The sequence below is a fragment of the Acomys russatus genome, chromosome 18, assembly GCF_903995435.1.
Source record: "Acomys russatus chromosome 18, mAcoRus1.1, whole genome shotgun sequence".
Taxonomy (NCBI): domain Eukaryota; kingdom Metazoa; phylum Chordata; class Mammalia; order Rodentia; family Muridae; genus Acomys; species Acomys russatus.
The window spans coordinates 13,299,128-13,325,989 of NC_067154.1; the positions used below are offsets into that span (position 1 = coordinate 13,299,128).

The 26,862-nt window shown below is 39.4% G+C and overlaps 1 pseudogene; it reads right to left on the reverse strand.

The window, feature by feature from the left end:
* Positions 1 to 8,547: 8,547 nt before the first annotated feature.
* Positions 8,548 to 8,665, reverse strand: LOC127202445 (uncharacterized; annotated as a pseudogene).
* Positions 8,666 to 26,862: the final 18,197 nt, after the last annotated feature.

A 26,862-nucleotide genomic window follows, 5' to 3' on the forward strand; every position in this document is an offset into this window, starting at 1 on the left:
CAGCAAACTGCATCATTTTTTGTTTTCCATTTTGGATTATGCTAGCCTGCACTTCCTGTTTACTCAGGTAATTAAATTTATTCCTTCTCAAGTCTCTGATGGGGTTGAAGACCAGATAGTTTTAAAATTAAGCTTAGTTGTTTAGGAGTTAAAAAAATACTTTTAGGTCTAGATAGTTTCAGGTTGATAGATATGAACTTTAACAGATATTGATTTAGGTTAAAAACTTTAGACTTACCAAGGTAGATAACATTTCTTCAAGGTTGCCAAATACTTTTTGATTAGACATTATATATGTAAGTCTTACCTATTGGTTTTTATAATTTTTCATAGTTGTTCTTACTGTATACAAAAAGAATGGGCTCTTTATTTAGACAGAAAGGGGGCATTGTGGAAGTTGGTATGATGTATTTTGATGCTAATTACTGCTTGCTGTCTCTGTGACCCACTTTGCCTAGAGCCTAACCTATTTGACCAATAAAAGGCCATCACACCTGGGCAGGCCAAATGGGATAGGCTAAGGTTCCTGGGCTTGGGGAGACAGAGGGAATCTTGGAAAGAAGAGACAGGAAGAAAGGAGAGGAGAAGAAGGTTACATCATCATGGGTTAGGTGGAGAAGCACGTGGCCAGTGTGGATGGAGACTTGGCCCGACATGGGATTGGGGCAGGGATTCCATACCTGCCCCACTATGGGAGGTAGTTTAGGGGATTAATATCTGCCCTGGCCCAGGTTAACTAAGGCTATTTTAAAATAAAACAGGTGTCTGTGTCTGTGACTGCTAGTGGGTTAGAAAATACTGCCAATAACAACAACAACAATTATTATTATTATAGGCCTAATGATAAACATTATTAGGCCAACAACTACAACAACAACAATAATAATTATTATTTTTATTATTATAGGCCTAATGATAAACATTATTAGGCCATACTGGTAGTTTAACTGCAACAGATGAACCCACCAGAGATTTAAAAGAAAAATAAACTGTGACTGTGGAATACTAGGATGCTAAAGAGAAAGAGACATTGAAGAGATGAAAAGATCTTAGAAAATAAAAATAGGACAGAAGAGACAGAAGGTTGGTAATAAAGTTAAAGTTGTACAACCAATGGAACAAAAGCCAAGATGGAAAATAAGAGCAAAGTTAAGTCAAGTACTGAGTCTAGGTTCTAGTAACATCCAGTTAATGGGAGTTACAGATGGAACAGAGAATGGGGAACAAAAAATTCTCAGTAATTAAAAAAGCTTTCCCAGAACTCAAGAACAGCAGATTGAAACAGTCCACTGTAATGGATGTGCCCATGCACTGAATGAAAAGCTTCCTACACCCAAGAGCCCTGAGAACAAATCGATACAATGGTACGGCTCAGCAGGTAAAGCCACCTGTTACCAAGCCTGATGACATGGACTGAAGTCTACAACTGATTAACTCAAATTGTCCTCTGACCTCCACATGTGTGTTGTAGTGCATGGGTACATACCCATATAAAATAAAGTAAGTCAAGTATAGTATTTTTTTTTTTCCTAGAAAAGAAAATTCCATGGGCAGCAAGAAAGCAGTAGAAAAGGGAGTGGAAAATTATTGACTGAAGAACGGGATAGGGCAAAACAAAACAAGAAAAGATTAAGAATCTGATGGCTCTGGCTATCACAAAAATACTAGTGGCAACAAAAGAAACCCCCAAACAATGTCTTATGAACACTGAAGAGCAATGATCTTTAGCTTAGAAGGCTCTACTCAGGCAAAGAGTGAGCTGAACAAAGGGACATGCAAAGTCACACTCACTTCTCATCAACACTCCCCCTCTCTTTCTATGAACTGCTTAAGAAAGTGCATCACTCAAACAGGAGGAATCCATAAGGTCAGCAATGGAATCAGGTGTGAGAAAGCCAAGACAGGCCAAGAATACCAAATGGATGGGTTCGTGTCCCAAGAAGATGACTGTGAGCTGGCTGCAGAGAACAGTCAGACCGTACAGAAGCAACAGTTTAAGGGGTAAGTCACGGTCAGTCACAAGACTACTTCCCATCCCTGCCCTCTTTAAGTGGAGACAGAATGTATGAGAAGGGGTGAATTCTCACTTTCACCTAAACGTAGGGATTTCCAACTTTCTGACATTGCAATATACACAGATTGAGCATGACTACTTAATCCATGTGAAAGTTTAGTTCATGGGAGAGAAAGCTGTAAGGTTGGTAAGGTAACAACTTTTACAAAATAAAAATTATACTGAGCTACACAATACTTTAAACTAACATGACAAGCACCAAATTAAGCCCAAGATCTTCAACAAGTTGTCCTATGCCCTGGCTTTACTCCCTAGCACAGGAATATAAAATGTTACCTTTAAAATTGGCATTGTGAAGTATAATTACATTTAAAAGCCAACAAGAAACTCTAGGGGCTGGAGAGATGACTCCGTGGTTATGAGCACTTATGCTCTTCCAGAGAACTCAAATTTGGTTTCCAGCACCTGCACCAGGCAACTCAACAGTCTGAACTTCAGCTCCAATGTCCACTTCTGGCTTCTAGGGACGCTGCACTGAGGTACAAATATCCACCCATAAACAGTCAAAGGAGGGTTTCTCTGTGTAGCATTGGCAGTCTTGGAACTTTCTCTCTGTAGACCAGGCTGGCCTCAAACTCAGAGAGCCACCTGTCTCTGCCTTACTAGTGCTGGGATTAAAGGAGTGAGCCACCATCATCTGCAGCAGCTTGTGATTGTTTTTAAAACCACCTTAAAATTTTTTTTTGAGACAGTGTATCCTTGGCTGTCATGGACTCACTTTGTAACCAAGTTGGCTTTGAATTTACAATGATCTGCATTAAAAGAGGCACATCTTTAATCCCAGCCCTCAGGAGGCAGAGGCAGGCGGATCTTTGTGAGTTAGAGGCTAGCCTAGTCTACAAAGTGAGTCCAGGACAGCCAAGGCTACACAGAAGCTATGTCTCAAGAAGAAAAGAAAAAAAAAAAAAAAGAAAAAAAGAAAAAGAAAAAAAAAAAAGAAGAAGAAGAAAAGAAAAACAAGACAAAGACCTAAACAATGTACACTGCTATGAAAATAGCAAAGTTAAAAAGAAAAGGAGTATTTAACAAGCAGGCCACACAAGAAAGTAAATGGACACCTAGTTATTTGAGAGCCCATATGTTATGTGTTTGAACACTTGGTTCTCAACTGGAAACACTGGTTTGGGAAGTTATGGAACCCTGTAGACATGGCCTTAATGTTATAAGGCCCTAGAGGCCAGACACTGATTAGAGGCTGAAGTCTTATTTCTTGTTCAGCTTCCGAGAGCTGTGAACCAGTCACCACATGCTCTCCCACCCACCACAGCCCAGAGAGTCTCCCTCTGCCACACCCTCTCCACCACAACAGGCTGTATTCCTGGAACTGTGAGACAAGCTAAGTACTTTGTCCTTTAAGTTGCTTCTTTTAAGTATTCTATAACAGCAACAAGAACATAACTAACAAACTATTCCCCTAAAAACTGTGTTTCTATAAGCAGGACTATACAGAAAGAGCAGTCCTCCCAACAGTTCAATATTCCTGACAACAGTGTCACCCCACATCTTTAACAAGTTAAACTGGTGTGATACTATCTTGATATTATCAGATTTTAAAGAAATGTAATAGCAATCTTTAGTATGTAGCAAGAGTGGTTAAATAGCTGACTTTCAAAATTGAGAAAATGATAACCTATTGGTTAGGCATTAAAGGAGTCAAAGTGTGAATGTTTCATAAATGTCTACATTAGATAGACAGTTTTCAAGAGATATTTTAGTTATTGGGTAACTTACACTGTAATGGGATGCTGTTGGGTAGTGCACATTGATGATTTTAAATCTATGCTTCTAATAATGTTTTTGCATCACATTCAAACCTAAAGAGTATTTTATGCAAAATCCTATTAAAGTAGTAAAAGCTGAATCATATCCAATAGAGCAAAGGAAAGGAAGTGATCATATGTTCATCAATTTTCTGAGGTCATTAATCATCTAGTCTTCTCACTGTATTCTAATGACTAGAAAAAGATTTCAGAAACTGCCACGGACCGGCTCAGTTGGGGATAGGTTTTTGGGAAGAGATAAGGCAGTTGACAAACATAGACAAAACTTAAGATCAAGTCTGTATCTGAGTGTATTTTGTAGTCAAGCAGTCTAAGTTTCTAAACGATCATTTTAAAAGTAGGGGGGCTTGCGGTTACATTTTTTTACAGAGCAGATTCAAGGAAGTCAGTGAGCAATCAGGCATACATAGTACAGGTACAGACTGCAAATTTATTGTGTTGTCATATTTTGAATTACAATTTTGAATGTAACAATACAGGGTACAGAACACACAGAAACCATGTCATCATTTTTAAGTTACTGGCTTGGTATCAATATGTATGTGTTTCCTTTGTCCAGGGCTAATGTTTTCTCTCTTAACAAAACTGTGCCCAGCACCTGTGTGTCAAGACACTTTTTTTTTTTTTTAAGTTTCTCTTTTTGATATTTGAGTGTCATTATCTGGAATTTTTTGAGATACTCTATTTTTTTGTAAGCCATAATATAACGTATTAACTAATGATTAATTTTTAGTCATTTAAAAAAAAAATAAATGGAAGTGAAGTAGAACTACTTGGACCTGGACAGTCCCTGGCTGTCATCCTGAGTCAGGGTCATCTCCTAGCGACCGTGGTTATGTCTGAGAAGTCTTGATTTGGGAGTGAAGTAGAGTTAAAAATAGATTTTAGCACAATAAGAGAAAAGAACTGTAGTTTTTCTCCTGGCAGAAATATCAGCCCCAGTCTAGAAGACCCTTCCCTTTTTGGGGGTCGTAGTCTCAGGCCTGTGTCGTATTTGTCACATAGACTCCACTGGAGGAGTTGTGACAGGAAACTCCAGGGCCTTAGAGGTTCTGCCCCCTTCCCAGGGCTTCATCTATTCTGGGCTGGCTTTAGACTAGCTATTAGCCAAGGATGACCCCAAGTGTTTAGATTGTCTATATGCCGGGATTCCCAATCTCTCTCTACACTTCTAGTTCTTACAATTTCTATGATTAATGTTAAATGCACTTACAAAGGGAATCTAACTTGCTTAAAAGAATTGAAAGATTAGCAATAGAATTAAAGAAAAATCTTTGCAAAAACCTGAAACCAGGCTAGCATTAAAAAACAAAACAAAACAAAACAACAACAACAACAAAAAACTATAAAGACTGCTTAAAACTCAACATTTCTTTAAAATCTCCACCTTAAAAAAAAAAAAACCAAACAATTATGTAAATATGCATGGATGGACACACACACACACACACACACACACACACACACACACGCACAGTATGTAACTCCACCACTTGAGAGCCTGTGACAGGTGGACTGGCTTGAGTCTAACGACAGTGTGGGCTACAGAGTTCAACCCTGTCTTAACAAAACAAAATCAGGAAAGACAATAAAACAAAATGAACAAAAACTTCCTAAATCAAATAAAAAACCTTCTCTCTCCAAAGCAGAACAGATACCTCATTAAATACACAGATGGCAGGTACAAATGTGATAAACAGCTTAATTTCTTTCTTTTTTAAAAAAAAATTAAATTAAATTTATTTATTTTATGTATATGATGCATATACACCTGAATGCCAGAAGAGGGCATTAGAGGGTATAGATGGTTGTGAGCCACCATGTAGTTGCTAGGAATTGAACTCAGGACCTCTGGAAGAGCAGATAATGCTCTTAACCTCTGAGCCATCTCTCCAGCCCCAAGCAGCTTAATTTCAACATCATCAGGTCCTATATTTAAACAGCAGTGAGCTACCCTGGCACAAACACCAAGACAGATGCTGGTAAAAGTCACGAACAATAAGGGCTGCTAAGTGAGGGCGCACACAGGCGCAGCCACTTCAGAAGGCAGTTGGGTGGTTTCTTACAAAACTAAATACGCAACATATACCAACCAAGCTTCTTGGTACTTATCTATCAAAACTGAAAACTCATCTCTGCATCAAAACTTGTATGCAAACTTAATTGCAAAACTTGGCTACAAGAAAACACTAAGAACTTAAATACATGCAAAACCAAACTGAAAAAGTGGTATACTTAATGACTCCAACTGTATTTTACATCCCAGGAAAGGTGAACACCACAGATCGAGTAGAAAACGTAAAAAATCAGTACTTGCCAGTTCAGGATTGGATGGCTGAACAAGGAGAGCACAAGGGGTGTTTGGAGCAGTGAGATGACTGTACAATGCTGTACCGGCAAATACATCATGTAGCCTTGTACAACACAGACAGTGGAAATGGGAAACTATGGGGATGGGACAGGAGACGGTTATGTAGAAACTACTTTTTACTCAAAATTTCAGTAAGCTAAAAAACAAAGTAAAAGCAGTAAAAACAAATTTAACAATAAATAAAATTAAAAACAGGGCTGGTAAGATGGCTCAGTAGACAAAGGTCCTGGCAAGCCTGGTAACCTGAATTCAATTTGTGGGATTCACATGGTGGAAGGAGAAAACCAACTCCTGAAAGTTGTCCTCTGATCTCTACGTGTGCAATTCCCCAATAAATAAATGTAATAATAAAAAAGAAAAGTCCATCTGGGTGGTGGTGGCGCACACCTTTAACCCCAGCACTCAGGAGAGATTACTCACAGAGGTAGGCAGATCTCTGTGAGTCCTAGACGGCCAGGGCTACAGTGAGAACCTGTCTGAAAATACCCAAAACCAACCCCTCCTAAAACAAACAAAAATCCCAAATACTCTATGACAGGTAAAAATTCAATTAAAAAAAAATTTATTGGGAGGGTCTGCTTGCAGAAGATGTGACAAAACATTACAAATTCTTCATTTTTAGCTGGATATTTGAAACTAAAGAAATTCTTCTACATTTAAATATAGGAAATAATAATTTGGCTCAAGATAAACTAAAGTATATAACTAAATAAATACTGAGAAAAGCACATCTAGCATCACAAGATAGTGCACACCTTTAATCCCAGTACTTGGGAGGCAGAGGCAGGTGGCTCTCTGAGTTCGAGGCCAGCCTGGTCTACAAAGTGAGCTCCAAGATATCCAAGGCTACACAGAGAAACTCTATCTTGAAAAACCAAACCAAAAAGAATCCCTAGTTAGATGATCCTCTGGATTAAACTGAGCAGTGATATTATGAAATGTTATGAAAAGTCAACCCTTTTGGGGAGTGGGTCAGTTATGAATTGAGTTTTTAAAAATTAACCTATGTGGCTGGAGAGATGGCTCGGTGGTTAAAAGCATTGTTAGCTAGTTCAGAGGTCATGAGCTCAATTCTCGGCAACCACATGGTGGCTCACGACACCTATACTAGGATCTGATGCCCTCTTCTGGTGTGCAGGTGTACATGCAGACAGAGTACTCACATACATAAAAAAACAAATACTTCTTTTAAAAATGGTCTATGGCATGTATTTGTCTCTGAAAAAGTGATCATTTTAAAGTTTATGTATTTGGATATTTTACTTGCATAAAGGTCTGTGTACCATATGTTGGATCCCCTGGAAACTAGAGCTATGGATGGTTGTAAGCCACTATGTGGATGCTCAAATTTGGGTCTTAGGAAAAATGAATAACCCGTACCTTAACTGTTGAGCCACCATCTCTCCAGCTCCTCTTTTCTTTTCATATATAATTTTTTTTTAATTCAAGAAAAATAAATCCAAGTGCCAGTTTTAAAAGTTCTATTTTTCCTCCTCAGACTTGACTGTAATGTTGTCTGATACACACACACACACACACACACACACACACACACACACACATTCATTTTTGTACATGCATACATATATAACCTCATGCACTTGAATGCAACAGGCACATCACTGTCACCCACAGCGGGACAGAGAGTGGCTCCGCAGGCCTAGCTCAGTGCTCTGCAGCAATGTGCTATGAAAAAAGCCTTCCTGGGACAGGGCAGCAAAATATGTTTGCCTTCTGGTCTGTTATTTTTTATATTTCTGATACTTTGTTCTTCCCTCTTTAAGTTCATACAGCTTAGTAATACATTTTTAAAAAGCATTAGTCACTTTACTGAAGGAGTCAACAGTAAATTTCAACATTTGTGTTACTACATGCACAACCAACAAAATGTGTAAGTTCAATAAAGTATGTTATATATACTATTACTTACTGAAGACACACACACACACACTTTTGACTACTTGTGAGACTTTTTGCTGAACATGATTTGGTGGAACCTCCATGGAGGTCTGGAGTGCAGAGCCTGTCATTTGCTCAGGGGATCACTACTGGGGTGTATTTAATCCCATAGCCATCCAAGATAAGCCACTTCTCAGCTACCGTGCCTTCAAATTCATCTACATTTAACTTAGTGAAGCATGGATCTTCTGTGAGGTATGGGGAACTTGAACCTGGCTCTACACGGGGCCTCAATGACATGTTTCTTATTCTGCAGCTTGGTGTGGATGATCACGATTACCTGATAGTGTGAACCCTGGCCACTGCCCTGGGGCTTTCCAAAGGCACCATGCAAACTAGCCAGACATGAACAGCCTCCAGAAGACTGTCTCCAGGTCCCGTAGGACAACCATGTTGGCCGCAGGATACACAGACTTATAAAGAGGCATTGCATACAAGGCCCCTGAGAGGAAAGAAGCCTGCTGGCTTAATTGGCTGCAGCTAATAATATTTTCTTTAATTTATGTGTGCTTGCCCACCAGAAGAGGGCACCAGATCTCATCATAGAAGGTTGTGAGCCACCATGTGGTTTCTGGAATTTGAACTTAGGACCTCTGGAAGAGCAGCGGTACTCTTAACCTCTGAGCCATCTCTCCAGCCCCTAATTTATGCTTTATATGTATGGGAGTGTCTCCTTGTCTGTCTATGTACTATGTGTGTGCAGGTATGGGCAGTGGATCACTTGGAACTGGAGTTACGGGTAGTTGTGGGTTGCTTGATGTGGGTGTGGAACCAAACTTGGGTCCCCTAAAAGCAGTACATGCTTTTAACTGCTCAACTATCTCTCCACCCCTACTAGTATTTTTATTAATACACTTGTTACAGGAAATGACAAAAGGCAATTTACCATTTCTTTACTTCCTAAACCGGTATTAAAAAAAAAAAAAAACAAAACAAAACACACAAATTCTCATAAAGGAAACAGATAGGGTGAATGCATCTGGCATGCTAGGTGGTTACAATATGAGGGTGGGACTGGATGATTTTTACTTAAGTCTGCTGTGACTGGGTTGAGGTGTCACCAATCCTCCATCACTTCTAGGGATTCTCACCGTCTTGACAGCATTGTCACCAACATAAACAAATGACTCATAGTCAGATACGAGCCACTTATGTATATAATTATTGTTAGCAGAAGCTAAGTTTGAATACATTTTGTTTTTGTACAGTGGATACCAAGTCTTCCAAGAAGGAAGATTAGTTTGCTAGAGGCCAATTATGTGCTAGGCACTTTATACGTGTTTTGGTTTCAGTACAAAATTTCTTTTTGTTTTTGTTTTTCCTTCAAGACAGGGTTTCTCTGTGTAGCGTTGGCTGTCCTGGACTCAAAGTCACAGAGATCCACCTGCTTCTGCCTCCTGAGTGCTGGGATTAAAGGTGTGCGCCACCACGCCTGGCCCATAAATATTTTTTAAAAAGGATTTCTTGAACTACTGGTTAAGAACAGAATGCTCTGGAACACAGCAGTAATGCAGTAACATCCCACTGATCACATATCTAAGGCTGCTATTTTCTTCAAGTGAGGGCAAGTGCTGAGGGCTGAATTGATATTTAAGCCAAATGGGCAGAATAGTTGGCTAATAAAAAGAACATTGACTTCCGAGTCAGAAGAGGGTTTTTCAGTAGTTTATGTGCAGTTCTGCTGGACTACTTACATGACATGAGAAATAGTCTTACTCTTCAAAGCTCCTTTTCTATCACATGGAAAGTAGGATCCATTTAAAGGCAGATATGAGTGCCTACTATGTATCAAACAAACACCACCATTCTAAATACTTGGTAATATTACTGAGCAAAGCAAAGGCTGTTGGCCTCCTGGTATTGGCATCAGTGAGGGAAGACAAATGTACTAACCATATGAAGTACATATGGAACTGTGAGGGGTGATAAAAACTATGAAAACCAGAAAGCATCATAAGGAAGACTAAAACTATGTGTAGGTACATGGGAGGGAGGAGGAGGAGGAGGAAGAAGAGAGAGAAAAGAAAAAAGAAGAAGAAAAAAAGAGAGTCCAAACTTTTAATGGGCAAGTGGGATTAGCTAAATAGGCAGGACATCTACTTGTGTCTCCAAATAAGGTTCTTCAGTGGATACCAAGTCTTCCTAGAAGGAAGATTAGTTTGCTAGAGGCCAATTATGTGCTAGGCACTTTATACATGTTTTGGTTTCAGTACAAATTTAAGATTTGTAGTAATTCTTTTTTAAAATAAAATAAAATAAAAGGCACACATGACTTTCACATCAGTCAGCTTAAGGACAGTCTCCTGAGGCGGACAGCAACATTTTGTGTACACTACCACTTGAAACTAACTTGATGTTGTAGCAGCTGAAATGACAACAGCCACGTTCCCAGAACACAGACGTGAGCTTCCTAAACATCTCAGCAGAACTTCACCAACAATCTCACACATCTGACAGGGAGACAATCTGTTCTTCCTCAGACGAGCAGCACTTAGCTTCTGTAGCTTATGAGCATGAAGCATCCCTTCCACATACGGTACTATGCTAATTAAATTTTCAGGCAAGAGCTTCTTTGGAAATGTCCTTAAAAGTCTAGAGATAAGTAAGATTAACAGCTTTCATCTGAGGAAATGAGGTAATTTTAGGCCCACTGGGCTCAACTGGATAGGAAAACATTTTAGGGTGTGGCTGTGAAGTAGCAAAACAAAACAAATAAAAAACCAAGCTATCTAGTGTACACACACACACACACACACACACACACACACACACACACACACACACACACACCTTTTAAAACCCCAAACAAACAAAACTGAGATTCCAAATAAGAATGGTGATGGCTGTGGGGCCAACACCTTTAACCCCAGAACTTGTGAATCTTTTGAGTTCAAGGCCAGCCTGGTCTACAAAGTGAGTTCCAGGACAGCCAGAGCTATACAGAGAAACCCTATTTCAACAAAACAAAACAAAACAAAACTGATCCAAAGACAGATTTTGTATATTGAACTCTATCTTTCCATTTTATAATTAAAGTGCTCATAGATAGCTTACAGTTTCTTCAGAAACCCAAGACTTCCTAAACTACAATAAACTAAAGACCCTAACAACATTAGTCAACAATGTTTACTGTTGTACTGTTGTAGGCATGACCTCACCTGATTCTTCAGTTAGAGAATGGCTGCCACACCTCAGAAGTAGACTGGGGAAAGAGCGTTAAGCTCTTGGCCTTTATCACACACAGGTATGCGCTCTCTCTCTCTCTCTCTCTCTCTCTCTCTCTCTCTCTCTCTCTCTCTCTCTCCCTCCCTCCTTTCCTCCACTGCTTTTAACTAATGGATTTTGGGGGTGGGGAGGTTTCCAGACAGGGTTTCTCTGTGTAGCCTTGCTTTGTAGAGCAGGCTGGCCTTGAACTCACAGAGATCTGCCTGCCTCTGCCTCCCTGAGTGCTGGGATTAAAGGCATGCACCACCATGGCTGGCCAACTAAAGGATTTTAAATGCCAGCACTTTCTATAACTACTCAGGAACAATTACTGTATAATAATCAACTTCCACTGAGTGGCAGCCATGGGAAGGCATCCTACTTCTTGGTTACTGTCAGAGCCTTGCTATCAGTGGAAAGTAGTCCTGCAGGCAGTGGTCTCTGCAAGAAAGAAGCCGAGGCTGCCTGGGACAGTCTCTGATGGTTGCCAGAGCAGTAACTGAATCCCAAAGAGCAACAGATGGTTCTACTAGGAGACTTGTAGGACACCAGAAGCCACAACATAAACGTGGAAACTGATGATAAACTAATCTGGCATGTGGTGTTAACCTCTGCAACAGTGTCAGTTTATGAGATTTTTGGGGAAGATGTGATTTAACAGTGAAACAAAAACTAGCAGTAATGTATCCAAAGCTTTCCCTAGCAACCAAGGAAGCTTAGAGCATTACTCTGACTTGTAGAGACATTTGTCAGGTCCCATTTCAGGACCCTGGCTTACTAATTTGGTACTACTGACAGAATCCCACGGTTATTTCCTGGTGAGGACTGTCAGCCATGGATGAGACCATATACATTTAGGGTTCACATTCACTAAAGTTCTCACTGGCTTTTAAAGGAGCACAGTATAACTGAAATAGTCCCACATCCACTAGTTTGAGAATGTGACATTTTAGTAGCACCCGAGACGCCTTCCAATGCACTCAGGAATGCTTTTGAAAGGATGCTGAATATGGCCCAATGCTTATTTTCCTGAGGATGAATAAGAAAACAACAAAGTTCAATTCTTCATCTTCTTTTGGTTGAAACATATGTTAAGTGTCAAAACGCCCACTCCTCCTGATCTGCAAAAATGGTTATTTTATATGGCTCAATCTAGTATTTATAAAAATGACAATTAAAATTTTTCTTAGAGTGATTTTTAAAAAGATTTTATTTTAAATTATATGTCTATATGTCTATGTGCACATGTAAATGCAGGTGCCTATGGGGTCCAGAAGAGGGCGTTGGACCCCCTGGAGCTAGAGTAACAGGTGGGAACCAAATTTGGATCCTCTGCTAGAGCAATGAGTACTCTTAACACCTCTGACCCATCTCTCCAGCCTCCTCTAGTTATTTCTTGGTTTCAAGGGGTTGTACATACTTAAAAATCACCACCAGCACCAGCACATTTTGTTTTTGCTTTTTGGAGACAGAGTTTCTCTGTGTAGCACTGGCTGTCCTGGACTCGCTTTGTAGACCAGACTGGCCACCATGCTCTGCTCACCGCCACATTCTTAAAAAAGAGTTGATAATAACCACTGCTGGGGTTATACAATAGGTTTAGGTATCATATCATGCCAAACTGCCCAGAAATTCCATAGTTCTTTCTTTTTCCCTCTAGGCATGTTAAACTGGATTTTACACACACACACACACACACAGTTCCCCCACACCTACATGGAGGACCTTGCCTCTATGTGTACAAATTTTATATTGTTAGACAAGTAATGCTGTTCAGCCCCCAGATAGAGTATGTTTCCATGCCCTTTGTCTACCAACACTACTGGTTTGTTTTAAATCTCTCATGAATGTGGTTGTAGACTCTTAAAACCCAAGCATTCCAAAAGCTGAGGCAGAATGACAGCAAATCTGAGAGGGCAGCTTGGGCTACATAATGAACAAAAACAAAAAATACCACCCACCCCCTGAAGTCCTTCTGAATATTCAGATCATACCGACATCAAGTACTCAGCAATACACAGTTTTACACTGTAACCATGTTAACTTAGCTTTGTTTAAAGAGTTTGTAACTTCTTTGTAATTTCTTCTTCTCTCATACATCATATCCCCACTAGTTTCCCTCCCTCTCCTCTTTCCAGTTCTATCCTCCACCTCCCCTCTCCCCAGATCCACTCCTTGGTTTCCCTTTAAACAACCAAACATGGCACAACTAGTTACAGTAAGCCTAAGCACAACCCCCCGTGTCAAGGCTGGATGAGGCAACCCAGTAGGAGGAAAAGTACAGGCAAAAGGGCCAGAGACACCCCCACCCCACTGTTGGGAGTCCTACAGAAGACCAAGCTAAACTACCATAATGTATATTCAGAGGACCGAGCTCAGATCCATGCAGGGATCAGTAGGCTGCATGGAACTCACTATGTAGTCCAGGCTTTGAACTCACAGCAAATTTGTCAAAGCCTCCCTAATGCTTGGAGTACTGGCAAGGCCACCAAGTACAAATACAGATTTTTTATTATTATAAAGGCATGGATTTTAAATGTCTGTGATACTTGGGGAAAAATGAGAACTCTCATTTCAGCCTTACCCTCAAAACAGGAGGGACACACACAGGAGTTTTGTGCCTGTTTACTAATATAACTCATCCCTTAGTGCTATTAAAGTTGTTCTTCTACCCTTCTTTTTTCAAACTTATGTACTACAGTAAGCATATACTTGTGAAAGAAATGTGCTCAGTTACAGCAATCCAAAGAGTAAAGAAGGAGCTTATATGTTTTTCAGACAATGTGAAACAGAGTATTTTGTAACACACTGTCAATCATTCTAACACTATAATCCTAAGTATTTTATTTAGTTTATGACATTCTAAAGGAACAGCCATAAAATATCAAGTTCTTAATTCCTGATGAGCCAAGGAAAGCCATATTTGTGTACCGGTTAATTAAAAACAAGCTATTTTCATATTTCCCCTCAAAATACAACTAAGAAGAGTGCTAAATATATCAGCCAGAGAGAATACATACAAGTCTCTGGTTTACAGTTCTCAAAAATATGGTTCATGGACCTCTAAAGTTTCCTTAGACTTCCAAGAGGTCTCTAAGACCCAAGCTGTTGCTCTTAATGGCACTAAAATATTTTGTATCTTTTCGCTGTACTGACACTTGCACAAATAGCATAGCAAAGGCACTAAAGCAATGGTAGACAAATCCAATGGTGCTTTAGCACAAACCGTAACAGTGACTTCAAAGCATATGGGCAGTCTTTGAATTCTTGGCTGTCACCCACTCCTGTAAAGCAAAATAAAAGCTAGCCACATTGTGCTAATTGATGGAGAAAAATTACATTTATTAAATCTCAACCTAAGGACCAGAGAGATGACTCAGGAGGTATGGATACTTGCTGCCAAGCCTGATGACCTGAGTTTGATACCTGGGACACATATGCTGCTTTCTGACATGCACACAATTAGTTGTGTAATAAAACCAAGAAAATTGCACATATAGATATGAAGATTATAAAATACTTCTGCAGACCAATAGGTTTTCACTTGCCAGAGAAAGGAATGGTCAGAAAAAGTTTTAGATTGCACAATGCAAGTAACAACTTGTAGAATACCCAAAACAATCCCCAAATGCTATTAGAATACTCTTCCCTTTCCACTATAATATTTGTGTGAAGCAAAAAACAAGAAACAAAATATCCACTCAACAAATACATGCACACATCAGCATCTAGAATTACAATCTTCTCAATTCCAGATGCCTAGACACCAGCAAAAGAACACAATCACAATCAGCCAGGACAGTATGTCTCCCAGCAACTCTACCATAGCAGCCCTGAGTATTCCAACATAGCTGAAGCAGAAGGAAAAAACCCTGAAATAGCTTTTATAAATATTATAGAGGTCTTTAAAGAGGAAATGAATAAGTCTCTTAAAGAAATCTAAAAAAAAAAATAAAAAAACAAACAAACAAACAAACAAAAACCAGGAGGAAATGAATAAAATAGTTCAAGACCTGAAGGTGGAATTAGACTCAGTAAGGAAAAAATCTAAGGGAAATCTGAAAAGGAAAAATTTAGGAACTTGAACAGGAACCACAGAGACAAGCTTCACCAAAGAATACATGAGATGGAAGAGACTCAAACTGACGCATCGAAGACTCAAAAGAAGAAATAGATACCTTGGTCAAAGAAAAGTTTATATCAACAAAAAATTCTAGTACAAAACATCCAGGAAATTTGGGGCACTGTCAAAAGACAAGAAACCCAGGTTAAAGGCACAGAAAATATTTTCATACAAAATCATAGAAGAAAATTCCCCTACTCTAAAGGAGATATCTATCAAGGTACAAGAAGCATTCAGATCATCAAATACACTAAGTCAGAAAAGATAATAATAATTATCAGCACATAATAATCAAAATACTAAACATACAGAACAAAGAAAGTATATTAAAGCTGCAAGGGAAAAAGAGCTAGTAGCATATAAAGGCAGACCTATTAAAATTACACCTGACTTTTCAATAGAGACTAAAAACCATAAGGGCCTGGACAGATGTGCTAGACTCTAAGAGACCACAGTTGCCAGCCTAGACTGGCAGAACTTTCAGACACAATAGATGAAGAAAATAAAACATTCATAAGAACACAAATTATACCATATCTATTTAGAAATATAGCTCTACAGAAGGTGCCAATGGTCTTCAACCTGTGGGGAGTGACTCCTTTGGGAAGGTGGGCAAACGACCATTCACACAGGTTGCATATCAGATATCTTGCATATCAGATATTAACATTACGATTGATAATAGTTATGATGTAGCAACAAAAATAATGTTATGGTGGGGTCACCACAACATGAGGAACTGTATTAAAGGGTTGCAGCATTAGGAGGATTGAGAACCACTGTGCTAGGGAAAAACAAACAAACAAACAAACAAACAAAAAAACACCCTAAAGCGGTTAAGTCTAAAAAAACAGAGGAAATAGATAATCAGACTAACAAAAAGCAAGAGGGACGCATGAACACATCACCACCACTACCATCATCAAAGGAAATAAGAGGAATCAATACTGCTCACTGATGTTTCTCAGCATCAACAATCACAATTCCCCTAATAAGAAGATACACTAACAGCGTAGATATGAAAACAGGAGCCATCCTTTTACTCCATCTAAAAAACACATCTTAACATTATCCCAAAGTAAATGGATGATATAAAGACAGTCTAAACAAATGGACCCAAGAAACAAGCTAGTACAGCCATTTTAATGTCTGGCAAAATATTCAAATCAAAACTAATCAGAAGAGATAGGGAAGGACACTACATACTCAAAAGAAAAATCCACCAAGAGCACATTCAATTCTTAATATTTATGCACCAAACACAAGGACATCAAGATTCATAAAAGAAACACTATTACAGCTTACATCACATACTGGACACTTCAATATCCACTCTCTCCAAAAGGCAGGTCAGACAGACAAAATCTAAATAGAGAAATGCTGGAGCTAACAGATGGTATGAATGAAATGGACCTAACAGATATCCTCAGAGAACATTTCACCTAAAACACAAAGGAATACAACTTTTTTCCACATCTCAAGGAACGTTCTCCAAAACTGACCACATACTCAGACACAAAGCAAGTCTCAACAGATACAAGAGAACTGAAGTAACATTCTGCATGCTACCTGACCACGGACTAAAGTTAGATAGCAACAACAGAGACAAGAGAAAGCTCACAAACTCATGGGAACTCAACAACCCACTACTGAATGAAACATGGGTCAAAACAGAAATGAAAAAAGAAATTAAAAAAATTTTTTTAGAACTGAATGAAAATGAATAAACAACACACCCAAACTTATAGGACACAGTGAAGGTTGTTCTGAGAGGCAAGTTCACAGCACTAAGTGCCTACATTAAAAGCAAAAAACAAAAACTGGTGAGATCGTATATCAGTAAGAGCACACCTCACAGTGACAGAACTAGAACAAGGAAGCACACCCCCAAAGAGAGCCAAATTCAGGACTGAAAACAATAAAACAGAGCAGTAACAAAAACAATAGAATCAGTGAGGGAAAAAAGAGTTTGTTTTTTAGATAAATCAGTAAGATTGACAAACTCTTATCCAAATGTACTAAAAGACCGATTAATCCAAATTAACAAGATGAGAAATGAAAAAGGGGACCTAACAACAGACACAGAATCCAGACATACTTTAAGGCCATTATATTGGAAAACCCAAAACCACTTACCAAAGTTAAGTCAAGCTCAAATATGTTATGTAAAGAGGCCTAATACCCCTAGAGAAATAGCCAACCATTAAGTGTCTCCTAACCAGATGATTTAGAGAAGAATTCTACCAGAGTTTCAAAGAAGAGTTTACACCAATACTCCTCGAATTATCCCACAAAACAGAAACAGAAGAACACTGACCAATTCATTTTACAAGGCCAGTTACCGTGATACCCACCACTTAGGAACTCAACAAAGAAAAAGAATTACAGACCAACTTTCTTTATGAATATAGATGCAAAATTCTCAATCCAAGAACACATGGCTGGAAAGATGGCCCAGAGGTTAAGAGCACTGTCTATTCTTCCAGAGGTCCTGAGTTCAACTCCCAGCAACCATGTGGTGGCTCACAACCATCTATATTGATTGGTGGACATGAAGACAAAGCACTCATATACATAAAATAAATAAATCTTAAAAAAAAAAAGATAATTCACCATGATCAAGTAGGCTTCATCCCAAAAAGGCAGGGATGGTTTAATAAACATAAATTGATAAATATAATCCATCATATAAACAAATGGAAAAACAAAATCCATACAATTATCTCATTAGATGTAGAAAATAATCTTTGACAAAAATTCAACACCCCTTCATGATAAAAAGTCCTGGAGAAATTAGAGATACAAGAGCTATACCTCAACATAATAAAGGCAATTTATAGCAACCCCACACCCAACAAACTCAAAGCAATTCCATTAAAATCAGGAAGAAGATAAGGCTGTCTACTCTCCACATTGATAAAATAGAGTACTTGAAATCTTAACTAGAACAATAAGTAAATGGAAGGAGCTGGGCAGCAGTGGAACACACCTTTAATTCCATCACGTGACAGGCAGAGGCAGGTGACTGTCTGAGCTCAAGGCCAATCTGGTTTACAGAGTGAGTCCCAGGACAGCCAGGGCTATACAGAGAAATTCTGTCTTGAATTGGGCCCCCCCCATTATGAAACACACACACACACACACACACACACACACACACACACACACACAATGTATACATTTGTTGATGGTATGACATACATGTAAATGACCCTAAAAATTTCATTTGGAAACTCCTACAGTTGATAAACACATTCAGCAAAGTAGCTGGACACAAAATTAATGAAAAAAAACTCAGCAGCCCTCGTTTATACAAATAATAAATGGACTGAGAAAAAAATCAAGGAAACAATACCTTTCACAATAGCCTCCAATAATATATCTCGAGGCAATCTAAGCAAGAAAGTAAAAGATTTGTGTAATAGAAACCTTCAAGACATTGAAGGAAGAAATTTAAGAAGATATTAGAAGATGGAATGAACCAAAACGAGAAACAAATAAACTAACAAACACCCCTCCCGCCCCGCCCTCCTCCCCAGCAAGGTGATCTGTAGACAGCAGGGCCATTATCCTAAACATTTAGACGTGTAGCAGGGGTTTGGAATGCCCATGCTTCTCCTTCTCATTAGAAGCCCTTGCCACACATCAAGAATGTCTGCTAATGGTCTTCCTAAACTGAGGTCCTGAAATACAGTCTTATCTGCATGTTCTCTGTGGGCATTTACAAATAAAAGACTTTCACTTTATGAGTACTAAAAAAAGGAACACAGGCATATTTTGGATCATCTGGTAGACCACTTTAATGATTTTAGGATACATTCTAGTTTGCTGGTGGCCGACTGACACACAAGTATGCTTTAGTAATTGAGGGCTAATTAAAAAGGAGCAGAGGTAGGCTTGGTATGTAGAAGACATGCCTGTCACATGGTGGGATTATAGATCTTGTGCATTGAATGGGTCATTGCATGGCATGGTAGCACTGGCCTGCTGAACTCAGAATTTAGAGTGACTGCTTAGTAGTCACTGTAGTCATCCTGTTTGTTTTGGGCAAAATGAAGATATTCAGCAATCAGATGGTGCTGATGGTTGCATACCACTGTGACTATACTGGAAGCCATTCTTTTTAGTGGTGAATTTTATCTCAGTAAAAACAAAATAAATGTATAGCACTGCAACCAGTATTATAGACAGTACCACCTAGCATGTTAAATGTATACTGTTAATTTTAATGCACTTAGCTTTGTTTAAAATATGTAAATCAGTTTATAGATTAAAACAAACAAAACAAATGGCAGCCCCAGGGAATTCATACCTAGTTATATGTTTGCCTACATCTAGTACAGTAAAATCAAAATATAAATTAATACTGCCATCTGTGAGATATCATTTGCGCCTTTAAAAGGGGCTATATATTAAGAAAGTTTGAGGAAAAACTGATATGAAACTGATAAACATTATCTTTATTTTATTTGACATTTAGTAATAAAACAGTTTAATAGAAGTGGAAATTTAATGCAAAATTCCTATTTCCTTTATAAAGTACTCCAAGGCCTTAGGATTTCCTTTATCCATGTAACACGCTACTGGCAAAAACTGCTATCAATTTGAACATAATACCTTCTCAATAAATTCTCACTGTCTTATCAAAGACACCTAGAATCAGGTACCAATTTCCTTGTTGCTTTAGGATATTTTAGTTTTTGCATGATCTTCTACAGTCAAGCCAAGTTAGTAGGCAGTAACCTCTAGTGACCAGTAACTAATAAACTAAAAAAAAAGAGGAAATAACTGTGCCACCAACTGGTAGCTATTGTAGAGTGGGATACTGCATGACAAGGAGCAGTGATGGGAACGGATGGACACACCTAGGAGCATCATTGGAATCTAAGAGAACTAGACAAGCACAGTTTGAAAAGGACACTAAATCCAGCTCCTGCAGGCCTGTCTGCAAAACATCAACTAAATGCCTTTCCTGTTGTACATGAGCACTTAAAAAGTTTCCTCTTTTGAGAAGTAGAGAGATCAAAATGCCTCAGCTTGAACACAATGGTTCAAGATCCTTTAAAAATCAAACAGTTTCATGATGGAGGTTAAGGTTTCTTTTTTCTTTTTTCTTAAGCCAGGGTCTCACTATGTAGCTCTGGCTGTCCTAGGACTCGCTATGTAGACCAGGCTGGCCTAGAACTGACAGAGATCCACCTGACTCTGCCTCCCTGAGTACTGGGATTACAAGTGCGAGCCAACACATGCTGCAGAAATAACTTTCTTATACTCAGATAAAACTGATTAGTGTAATTAATATATATTTGTGTATGCTAGTAGTGGCAATTTGTAACCTATCAATAATTGTGTAAATTATAGACATTATTATAAACAGTGTTTGAACATGTTGAAAATTACAGAAGATATACAGGTTTGAATTTTCTTTAGGCCCTTATTCCACTCATCAGTAAAGAACATAGATTTGATGAATCCCAACTATCAAGATTGACCTAGGGCTTATGACAGAGTAAGCTTGTGTTTCTGTTTTTGCCTTTTTAAAGCATTTAAGAGGCTACAAAGTTAGTTCATGTATGGGTCAAGAGAACTGTCTGCTCCTCTAGAGGACACAGATTTGATTTCCAGCCCCCCACATGGTGGTTCCCAACCATGCTGTGACAACAATCCCAGAGGATCTGATGCCTTCTTGTGGCCTCTAAGAGCATCGGGCATACACATTATACACAGAGATTATAAATATCTATACACATAAAATAAATAAAAGCTTAAAATTTTTTAATTAAAGAAACATGCTAGGCGTGGTGGCACACGCCTTTAATCCCAGCACGCGGGAGGCAGAGGCAGGCGGATTGCTGTGAGTTCGAGGCCAGCCTGGTCTACAAAGTGAGTCCAGGACAGCCAAGGCTACACAGAGAGACCCTGTCTCGAAAAACCAAACCAAAACAAACAAAAAACCATATACTTATTTATTTATGTATGTATACTCATGCGCTATAGTGCACAAGTAGATAGACAAGCAGCAGAGCAGGCAGGTCAGCGAGCCAGATCTCATCTTTTCTGCATTCTCCTCTCTGGTGCCCTGATGGGTTTAACATTACTGTGGAGTTAGTCAGTATATACTCAACACCATTTTATGCACAAGAAAAGTAAAGCTCCAAGTGAGTGCTAAAGTTACTTGTCTAAGATACCCCATTCAATGTATTAAAATTTAGGTCTTTCTTCAAATCCAATCTTGTTCTGCTAAACCACACTATATAAAATAAGTAATTTCCCTTAAAGCCCTGACTCTGAGAAAGAAGAAAAGTTTCTTTTCAGTGAAAACAGTATGTATACACCAAATATATGCTACTGTCCTATGCTTTTACTGGAAGAGAGGGAGTACTAGATGGCTCTTGTTGGTGTTATTTTTTTTATTATTTTAATGTTTTTGTTCGTTTGTTTTAACCTCTATTTCCCTTCCACTAACCCCGCAACACTAGGTAGGAGAGAAACAAGGCTAGTGGAGAGAGGAGGCAGAACTCTAGCTTCAGCTGGTGGGGGTCGCTCAGGTCTTTGGGGCAATACCAACCTCAGGTGTCAGGTTATCTAGCAGGCCAGCACAGCAGACCAGGAGGAGCCTTCCTCCTCCTCCCACCATCTCCTTGAAGCGGTCTCTCGAAGCATTGTCCCCTCCCCTGACCCCAGCGTCCTTTCTCTGAGTTTTCTGACTTCCAGGAAGCGTCCTTTGAAGCACTTTTTTTCTTCTCTGGACCCCCGCATTTATACCCTCAGAATTCCACTAATTGCAGCTGGCAAAGACCACGCCCCTCTCTGAGCTGCAGGAAGCAATTATCAGCTGTGGATAAACTAAAAGCAGCTCCATATCCCACATTTGGGATTTTTGTTCCTTTAAAGATTTATTTATTAATTAATTATTATGTATACAGTGCTCTGCCAGCATGTACATCTGCAGGCCAGAAAGGGCATCAGACCACATTACAGATGGTTGTGAGCCATCATGTGGTTGCTGGGAATTGAACTCAGGACCTCTGAAGAGCAGGCAGTGCTCTTAACCTCTGAGCCATCTATCTCTCCAGCCCCCTGAGTTTTTAAAGAAACCAAAACTTCCACTACAGGCTGTAACCTCTAAACGAACAGCACCACCAACTGACCAAGTATTCCAGTGCCAGATACTGTTGACGACATTTCCCATTTAAACCACCACAGAGTTAGTATAACTCCTTCACCCAACAGCTGATGGAAACAGGTGCAGAGACACACAGCCAAACATTAGACAGAGTTTGGGGAGTTCTATGGAAGAGTTAAGGCAAACACCGAAGGAGCTGGAGGGGTCAAGGACTCCTGAAGAAGACCTACAGTGTCAACTAACCTGGGCCCAAGGGTGTTCAGAGATGCCTAACCACTAACTAAAGAGCAGACATGGACTGGCCCTAGTCCCCCTGCACATAAGTAGTAATGTACAGCTTGGTCTTCATGTGAGTCCTCCAGCAACTGGAATGGGGGCCCTCTCTGACTCTGAGGCCTGCCTTTGGATCCCATTCCCCTAACTGGGCTGCCTTGCCTAGCCTCGGTGGGAGAGGATGCACCTAGTCCTTCAGTGACTTAATGTGCCAGGGTGGGTTGGTACCCATGAGGGACCTCCCCTTTTTATGAGGAAAAGAAGGGAGAAGAGAGGGGAGGGGTGTGTGAGTGGGGGGCTGGGAAGAGAGGAAGAGGGCCTTTGATCAGGATGTAAAGTGCATAAATAAATAAAAACTTTAATTCTGGCTCTCTTTGGTTGAATGACTTTGGGTGAAAAGGCCACTTTCCAATTAGTTTGTTAATCTGGAAGAACCTTGAATCTTAAAATAAAAAAACAAAACAAAACATGAAAATACTTTGTACATTAGGCTGAGCAAGTCAAGAGTGGCAGTGCACACCTTCAATCCCAACACTATTTAGGCAGAGGAAGGAGGATTTCTGAGGATGTGAGGCCAGCCTGACCTACATAATAAGTTCTAGGCCAGTCAGGGCTACAAAGTGAGACCCTGCCTAAGTAAGTTGGAGTGTTGGTTCCAGCAATATGGTAAACCACTCTCAGGGATGGCTCACTGTGCCCAAGGGGCAGAGCCAGCTCTCCTGCACTCGCAGCCTCAGGGCAGGTCCACCTGCAACCAGGGACAGCTCTACTGTGCTTCCTAGGCGAGGACATGGGTCCAGCTTTCCTGCTCTTACACTCTCTGGTCCAACTCTCTTGAATGCTGCATCAGTGAGGTGCAGGGCCAGCCACAACCCACAACAACATCAACATGGTCCGAGGCGGCAGCCCAGACCAGGGATGTCCACATGGCCGTTAGTGGTTAACAAACTCCTGCTGCTGTAAGCTCCTCACATCATGCAGTTCCTTGCTTCCCTTGAGTCTACAGTTTAGCCTTTCTTTATTGTGCACACATCACTCTGCTCGTCTGTCTCTTCCACCTCTCCATCCATTACTTGCTCATCTTAGTGGCACCAAGGGCCTCTGGGTGCCTTCTATCTAGTGGCAGGAGGGGGTCATCTTGGGCATGCCCTGCTTGCCCAGGGCTCTGAATTGATGTACTGGTCCACTTACAAACAACCAGGCTAGCAGGGAGGGGGCAATCTAGGTCAGCAGAAGAGCTCTTGCCTAGCACATATAAGATGATGACTTGACCTCCAACATCACACACAAGCAAACAGACAGAAAAACACTTGGGGCATGCACACTGAAGTAAACTATCAACCTTACAGTTTCGTTTTAGAAAAGGACAAAGGGTAGGGGTGGGAGAAGATATGGAAGAAAAAGAAAAGTCACAGGTATAGGAAGACACACACACACACACACACACACACTCTCACACACAGAGAGAGACAGAGACAGATTTTCATGTAGTAGTAGATTCAATCAAAGAACATTAAATATTCTTAATGAAAAGTTTGGGTTACTAGAAAATACTAGAATAGATATTAAGAGTCAGTTGGAATTAAAGCTATCAAGTATTTTTATGACATACTAAGATATATATATATATATATATCTGTGCTTGAATGCACAGGTGGCAACATATAACTTCAACTTAAGTAAACGGGTGGGCCATTCCTAGTCTGAAAACCCAAAGTACAAAACTTTCTAAAGCTATTAGGAATCCACAAATTAAAAGTTCTGTAAGTAACCTTAAGTGAGGGGTCATAGTCCAAGCACACTGAAAATACTAGATGAAATTATAAGTAGGTGTTTGCAAAAAGTACATATAGAAAAAAAGATGGGTGCAATGGTGCACCCTGTAATGCCAGCACTTGGGGAGGCAGAGACAGGCAGCTCACTCTGAGTTTTAGGACAGCCAAAGCAACACAGAGAAACCCTGTTGGATGTGGGGTGGGGGGAGGAGAAGAGTACATATAGAAGAAATTTCATAGTTAAACTTCAATCCCATCTCTAAGAAAAAAATCCTCACATCCAAAATATTTCTGTTGCTAAGCATTTTGAAAAACGATTACCATAACTAGTGCAGTGCTAAGAGAAATCACCATGAAGAAAAATGGCATTTCACTCAATGACAGTCTATTTACGAATGCAAATGTCCTTATTTTAGTCTGTCTGTCCATCTGTCCTTCCGTTCACCTGTCTGCCTGTCTGTCCTTCCTCCCTTTTAGACAATACATAGACCTGGCTGCCCTATCACTCACTACATAGTTGAGGCTGGGATTAAAGGTGTGTGCTACCATACCTGGCTTAGTTATATTATTATTATTATATATATATTTTAAATGATTTTAGTTTTTTGTTGTTTTTTTTTTTTTTTGGAGATAGAGTATTTTCTATGTAGCTCTGGCTGTCTGGAACTTGCTCTGGAAACCAGGCTGGCCTTGAACTCAAGAGATCCACCTGCCTCAGTCTGCTGAGTACTTGGATGAACAGTGTGTGTCTCCACGCCCTGCATCATGTTTTTTAAGAGCAAATTCTAACAAGTACCCAAACTGAAAACAAAGCTTTTTTTTATTAGCCACACAGATAATAATAGCCTTTTTGCTATTTTTTTTTTTTTTTGAGACGGGGTTTCTCACAGAGAACAGTAAAAATACTAACACAAAATCCAGCAAAAAGATGGAGCTGGAGAGACAGTTCTGTGGTTAAGAGCTGGCTGTTCTTCTAGAAGACTGGGGTTTGATTCCTAGCAACTACAAGGTAACTAACTCACAACCTTCTTTTGTCCTCTGCAGGCCACAGACATGCACGTGGTACAGAGACATACATGAAAGCAAAATACTAACACACATAAAATAGCAAAAAATCCACCAAAATTAGAAGGCAATTTCACCTATCTTCTAAAGTCCTAGAATGTGATCTATGCCTACAATCCTGGCAGAACAATATGATAGATATCACACACAAAATAATACTTTTGTGCTGTGTAGAAACATATCCTTGATTCCTTAATTAACATAGTTAACATACAGCCAACTTTCCTTGAATGCTCTCATTTTGACTTTTATTTCTTTAGACTCATATCACACACATAATGAACAACCTATAGTTTTAAGACTAGCTGCTTATTTTAAGACTTAGAATCTCCTCTGGCCTACTTACATGTAGCCTAACTCCTGATACAAACATTTGAAAGTCAGGAAGAATGAAAGAGAAGATAAGAGATATAGGCACAAAAAAGGACACACAGTTCTTACTGACATAAAAATCCACAAGAAAGCTTCTCATCTCTCCTTATCTCTTCCCATGAGAAAACCCTGAATACACTCTGAATTCTTTTTAGAAGGCTCAACAAGGCAGAAGCATAACACAATTCAAAACAGAACATTAAAGAGAAAAAGATAAAAGAAATCAGAAATACTTAATCTTGTAGCCCTGTACTTTGATTCTGAGGAAAAAAATATCATAGCTCCATATTTATTCTCTGAAAAAAAAAGTGAAAGAGTTATAAGTAGATATTTCTAAAGAGGCTATGGCATACATACTCCACACACTCAATCATTTTCAATTCATTTTTTAAACTTAAACTTCTGTATAAACTATAAAAAAAACTTTTCAGCAAAGTAAGTCATCAAATAAGAAAGAGCAGGTAGATTGTGACATGAAAGATTTAGAGGAATTTTCTTATAGAAGAGTTTTAAAAAGAAGCCTTTTCTGGATATTCCCAAAAGAAGTTGATGGGGGATAAGCAGATGAGGTGAATTTGAGAAGGGAATCTGTTTTTCCGAAAGGAAAAAAAATAGCAATGAGAGGCTTGATAGAGTTCTTGCCTATAATGTGCAAGGTGCTATGTTCAACCCATAGATTCTAGAACTAACCACATCCATCCATCTATCTATAGAGATAAAACAAATCAAGGACAGTTTA